The sequence below is a fragment of the Nestor notabilis genome, unplaced genomic scaffold, assembly GCF_000696875.1.
Source record: "Nestor notabilis isolate BGI_N333 unplaced genomic scaffold, ASM69687v1 scaffold18262, whole genome shotgun sequence".
Taxonomy (NCBI): Eukaryota; Metazoa; Chordata; class Aves; order Psittaciformes; family Psittacidae; genus Nestor; species Nestor notabilis.
The window spans coordinates 682-6,859 of NW_009918084.1; positions in this window are offsets into that span (position 1 = coordinate 682).

Below are 6,178 nucleotides of genomic sequence, written 5' to 3' on the forward strand. Positions count from 1 at the left end.
GTTCAAGGCCAGGTTGGACACAGGGGCTTTGAGCAACCTGGTCTAGTGTGAGGTGTCCCTGCCCATGGCAGATGATTTTTAAGGTCCCTTCCAACCCAAACCGTTCTGTGATTCTGTGATTATCTTCCTGCCTGACTAGCAGTGGAAGGCTGGGGGGAGCCTCGTTGGCTGCCCTGGTCACCCTTGAGCCTGGCCTGCCTGCCCCAGCACAGCCCTCTCCCCCTCCTGCTGCGCTACAGCTTCCAGTGAGAAAAAACCACCAGGCTTCAGCAGTTGCACACCTCTTTTTGTTCCTCAGGTCTCACACGGGGCGAGGAAGAGTTGCATTTTACCTGAGAAAAGACTTCCCAACACACACCCCTCTGCATCCCTGAACAAAGCAGCCTGGAGGTACCCGTTTATGCACAACTTTTAGGATACCTGCTGCAGACTTGCAAGTGAGCAGCATCTATTCCCAATCTAGTGCTAGGCACAAGCTCAGCTCAGTCCCTGTCATTTATGACCCTGTTCTGGGGCTGAGTGAAGTCGGACACTACCCTTGTACAGCTTCAGGGTCCTGACAGGCTCTGCTGTGCTGTAGCAGCTGAACTAGACAGCCCCTGCACCCCAAGCAAACCCTCCTGGCAGCAGGCTTGGGCAGGGAGACATGGCTGTCACAGACGCTGGAGGCATCACCTGGGTGGCAGAGAGCAAATTCAATGCTTACATGGCTGTTTCTCCAAAGACAGCCTTCATTCAGCCGAAAGGAGCCTCCTTGCTTGGTTTTACCTCAGCTGTTAGTGCTAACTCCAGTTGTGTCTGCATGGCCCACATATGGATACAGGTACTGGACCAGATCAAAAATCTCTTTAGCTCTTGTCTAATACTTAGTAGTAGACATGTAGGAAAGGAAGAGCACAAACATGGTCTGTCAAGTAGTGATTCTTCCTGTAAAGACTGCTGCTGGCGCTGGGTGACGCGTCCTGTGGACTTTCAGAGTGAAAAATGTTATTTTTGTAGTTAATGTCCATCTGCTGAGTTTTCTGTATCATGATGTTTAAGCCCTTTGTGAACCCACGTGAACTTCTGCACCGTGGTACATTTCGTGTGTTGGAGAACACTAGAGCTTACATGAGCAGTCTGTGAAGAAGTATTTCTGGCTTTCCTGAACGCTTGCCCCTGCACGCTTCAGGTGATGCTCTGCAATGTTTTTATTGAAAGAGATTGTAAATAAATGTTTTGTATTCTGCTCAGCTGCCTGTATTTTTCTGTAGGTCTATTATACTACCCTCAGTCTGTGCTTTCTAGTTGGCTGAACTGTCATGCTATCCTGTTTGCTCTTCCTTGTATCTCTTCCATTTCTACTGCATCCTAAGCCTCCCTTCCTGCTTTTGTCATAGGAGTTCCTGCTCCCTTATCCTTTCAAGGACATCAGCTTCTAGGGTTTTGTTTGTGAAGGTGTGCAAACTAGCAGGAGGGTGCAATGCCTTCTCAGGCACATTGCCTTCTCTGAAGCACTCTGATATCTAAAGCAGGTCAAATGCTTGTTCCAGCAATTGATTGTAAATGTTTGAGGCAAACTTTATAAGCCTTCAATGATTTTCACCCTTGTTTAGCCAGCTGTTTCTACATGCCACATAGTCTTCAGTGGAAAAAACAAATTAATTTTTCTACCCACCAATTCTGTATGAATTTGTTTTATTCCATGACTAGCTGTGTGGTGGGGTATTTTTTCAAGAAGCTCTAATCCTCACAGCTTGCCTCATTTCTGTATTTGTTTTTGTCTTTGCACCTTATTCTGAGAGTACTACAGCAACCTGAGAACGAAGAGTTGGTAAGAGTCATGCAGAACACGTGAATATCCTGCAGAAATTCAGCAGCAAAGAGACGTATGATGGAGGAAATCAAATACTGAAAGGTATACCTGAAGTATTTAGGATGTATGTAGCATTCTTTGTGGGGCAATGAAATTGTACATTTTCAGTACTGAGCTTAGCCATTTGCTTTAATCATTCTTACCATTGCTGGTAGAACCATACTTCTACCTTCCTTTTCTCTTGATGGCAGTTGAACAGACTGTTTTGGCAGGTTGTAGAGAACACCAATTCCATAGCTGTTTCTCTGCTTGCTAACTCAAAACACCAATCCTTACACCCCTGGAAAATGTGTTTCACAAAGCAAATTAAATGGAAGGCTTTACATAGAAGTGTCCTCATAACTCTGAGGGAAGAGGAGGGGCAACTGACTCTAGGGACTGGCGAGCAGCACTAAGGCATCACACCACTATCTTCACTGAGTTCCTAGTCACACCCAAACCATCACTTGGACAATATTGCCCAAGAGTAATAGAATCATAGAATAGTTAGGAATCTGTTTCTCTGCTTCATTTCCCTCCCAAGTCTAGCTCTTCTGAGCTCTCTTAAGAGTTGAACCTCTGAGTGCAGCTGGGCTGAGCTTCAGAGCCCATAAACTGAAGCTGTACTTCTACTCAGAGCTGGCAGCTGTGCTTATAAATTCACCTTCCTGTTCCCCAGTTGTGGCATCAGGATCTTGTAACCAACAGATGGAAAACACCCGATTATAGCAAAGCATACAAACCTGGGTGACCAACAAGTGTCATAAGACCCTGTTAATCACAGCTCAGTGTCTTGTGATGAACTGATCTTTCTTGTTAAAACATCTGCTAGTATCTCTGCAAAATGATGAGCAATTACAGCAGAATGTCTTCAGGCTAAGAGTTTGCATTGTGAGTGTTACACAAACTAATTTATTTTGAAGCCTCGGATGTGACTAATCGCAATATCTAATGAAAATCATATAGCTCTTGGACATAGTTGTGGTTATATTAGGTTTTCAAATACTAATTAAATTGTGCTCCAAGTTAAGGAAGGAAGACGTAAGATTTAGGATGCAGAAGAAACCGAAATTAAGGCAATGTGGATATTTCAAATGAAGAAATCTGTCTTCTCCATCTGCTGATATTGTTACTGAAGTTTCCAAGATGTTACACAAACAGTGCCCGAGACACAAAGCAATATGCAAGCTGGACATTAACAAACAGATTAAAGCGTCGCTAAATTAGCAGTAACATAAACCCAAAGTCATCTAAAGTTTGACTTACTTGAAGGGAAATGGCTCATCTGGTGATGTTTTTCTCATCTGGTTTTGCGGGTACAGGCTGAAGCAGCAATTTGGTGTTAAAATAAACCTAACTTTAGAGTTCTGCGTATCAGGATAGAAGTGGTGCAGTCACATGCTGTAAAACACTAGCCTAATACAAATTTACTCATAGCTTTAAATTTATTTAAGCTGTTTTGCCAGGTGAACTTCATGCTAGAAGGCTTCATGTGGGATCAGAAGTCTGCTTATGTCTATTGTCCTGTGACTAATGCAAAAGCAATGCAAACCTTCCATCAGGCAATTAATTCAAACCTGTACCATGTACCCATTTCTGACCAAGGCTAATTTTGTACTGGTGATGCTCTGATGGCACAGGAGGTACCTGCTGTTAATGCCTGTTAATAATACCAGATTTCACAGGTATCATTTTGCACTTGCCACAGTTGAGGCCAGTTTGGACAAACAGGCATACACTTAACACTTGCTGTGCTGCTTTTTTTTTCATGCCGCCTTCTTGTCTGTTCCAAACATATACAATAAAGCAAGGGGGGGTCTCTGGGGTTTGTTTTGTTTTGTTTGTTTTTTTACAGGTTTGTGTAGAATTACAGTCCATGACTTTTAATGATTACAGAGAGGGCCAGTTTCAATATTAGCACAGCTTCCCTCAGCTAAGCAAGAAGTAAGCATCTCCAAACCTTTTACAAGCAAGCAGTCCCCTTTGTTTCAAACTCAGTGAAAAACAAAGTTGCTGTATGCAGGATAGTGAACTGTAAGTACTTTAACATGCACCTCCAGACAGAAAAAAATCTGGTAATACCAAAACTCCAAAGAAGTGCTCTGCCTTTATGTGCTGAATTCCATACTGCGAACATGTAACCCATGCCCCAGTGCAATACAAACTTTCATGAAGACATAGCATGCAGAAGCCGGAGTGTGACTAAGGCTTGACATGGAATGCATTTGATGTCTTTTATGGCTTAGCAAGGCAGAAACAGGAAAGGATTTTGTCCAATAAAGAAGTGAAACATTTCCAGCCTTCTATTATTCTATCTGCTAGAAGAACCACCAGTCTCCCCCTCCCCCTCCCCAAATAGCTTTTGTAAGCAAAAACGTATTTTATGCAGATGTGCTTTTCCAGCCAAATGCTGATGAACCACTTGAATACAAGGGTTATGGGGGTAAATAATTGCTTTCTCAAAGTACTATCGGTAAGTTTTCTGACCCAATAGCTATCAGGCCAATAAGGTACTTTATGCAGAGTGTATATTTTCAGTGAGTTACAGCTTTGTTTTATGTCCTAAAAGATGCACATGGTGTATTTCCTGATTTGACACTAGCAACCTTCATGAATGAATACTGTGAATATCATAACAGAATACCCCCAGTAATTTTCCTCAAACAAAAGGAGTGATCAAGTTCTTCTTTCAATAAAGGACAGTCTATCCTTATAGGAATCATAAGACAGAACAGCCAGAATAAAGATATCTTGGGGATTCTGTTTTCCTCTTAAATCTTCTTAAAGGCTGTTTAATATAACCCACCCCGAATAACCCAGAATTAAGGCAAGAGGTACATCATGTACAGATATAATCAAAAGACGACATTCATTCCAATATAAAATGAATAGCATTGTATTAACGTTTATTTCTAATTACAAGAAACAGAATATCAGTCCCTTATTTGTACAAAAATACCTGAAAGATTACAATTAGGTTCACAAGCCAAAAAGCTATTTACAGTATGAAGCAAAGCATATTGAATAAAGGTTTTGTCTCTTAAGTTAATACCTTTTGCATTCCCTGAAACTTTAAACTTTATTCCATTTTACAGTCACTAAATCTTGCATTGTGACAATATAATTTACGATAAGCAAGTCTTGCCACTGGAAAGGTGCATTGATTGGTCAAACTGTCAGGTATTTAGTGCAGAAAAGATAAGACAAAACATCTAAACTGAGGCACGTGTTTCTTCAAGATTAATTAACAAATAAAAAGTTTTTGTACTTTAACACCTATCGTAACATAACTTAACTAGGAACCCCATTACCAAAATGGTTTGGCATTTTCCTTCTCAACATATTCAAGATTGCTACATGAAGTATTTATTTAGAAAATAAAATCACAGGCAAAAAGATAAAAATTCAACAGGCTCCAAAACAACCCTGAGCATCCCCTTTACATTCATGTCATTTAAATACAAAAATAAGAGTCAAATGTCCTTCAGTCCTTGGTATTCTGAGCTGGCAGCCAGCTGAATCTGTTGGAAAACTAAGGTGGCATTGACTGTTTTCCAGCAGAAAGAAGACAAAGCAGTGATCTGCTTAAGTAAGATTGTTGCCACTTTGAAGGTGGTCACTTTCTCAAAACAGCTCACTTTAGCTGGGAAAAGTACAAAATACTAAGTCAACCATCTACATACAAAAATCATGATTCATAGTCAAACTTTTATTCTCAATTTAAATAAGATGCAAGGTTTTTTTTGTTTATAAATATGAAACACTGCAAATACTATCCGCCTACTGGGAAAAATGCATGGTTGTCACTAAGCTATGTAAACAGAAAAACTTAAAACTACAGCATAAATGGTCTTATTAAACTGGTAATGTAGTCAATACAAGTATCTTTTTTCTCCTAATAGGGGCCAAATAGAAGCATGCAAAGTGAAGTCAGACTTAAGTTAGCTTAATTTCAAGGTTTTAAAATACATTGTCTAGAAAGCAGGAACACTCATTTCACTATGTACAATTAAAAACAAAACAAAACAAAACAAAAACAAAACCGAAAAAAGGTTTCTACTAAAAACAAAATCAAGTTTCTTCATTTTTAGTATCTAGACATAAGATGGAAAAAAATACTAAATGTGTTCTGTAAACTAAAATACAGTGTTTCTATACCATTGACATAGTTATAAGCTGATATGGACGACTCAGGCAGGTTATGGTTTGTCTTAAGCTATTCTCAACACTACATGAAGACCTAAAGATGTAGGATTGGTTTTACTTCTTTACCCTTTCAGATGGCTAGGATTTCAAACCCAGTGGCAAATATTAGTAAGGATGAACTAGCCTGCGTAAATCATT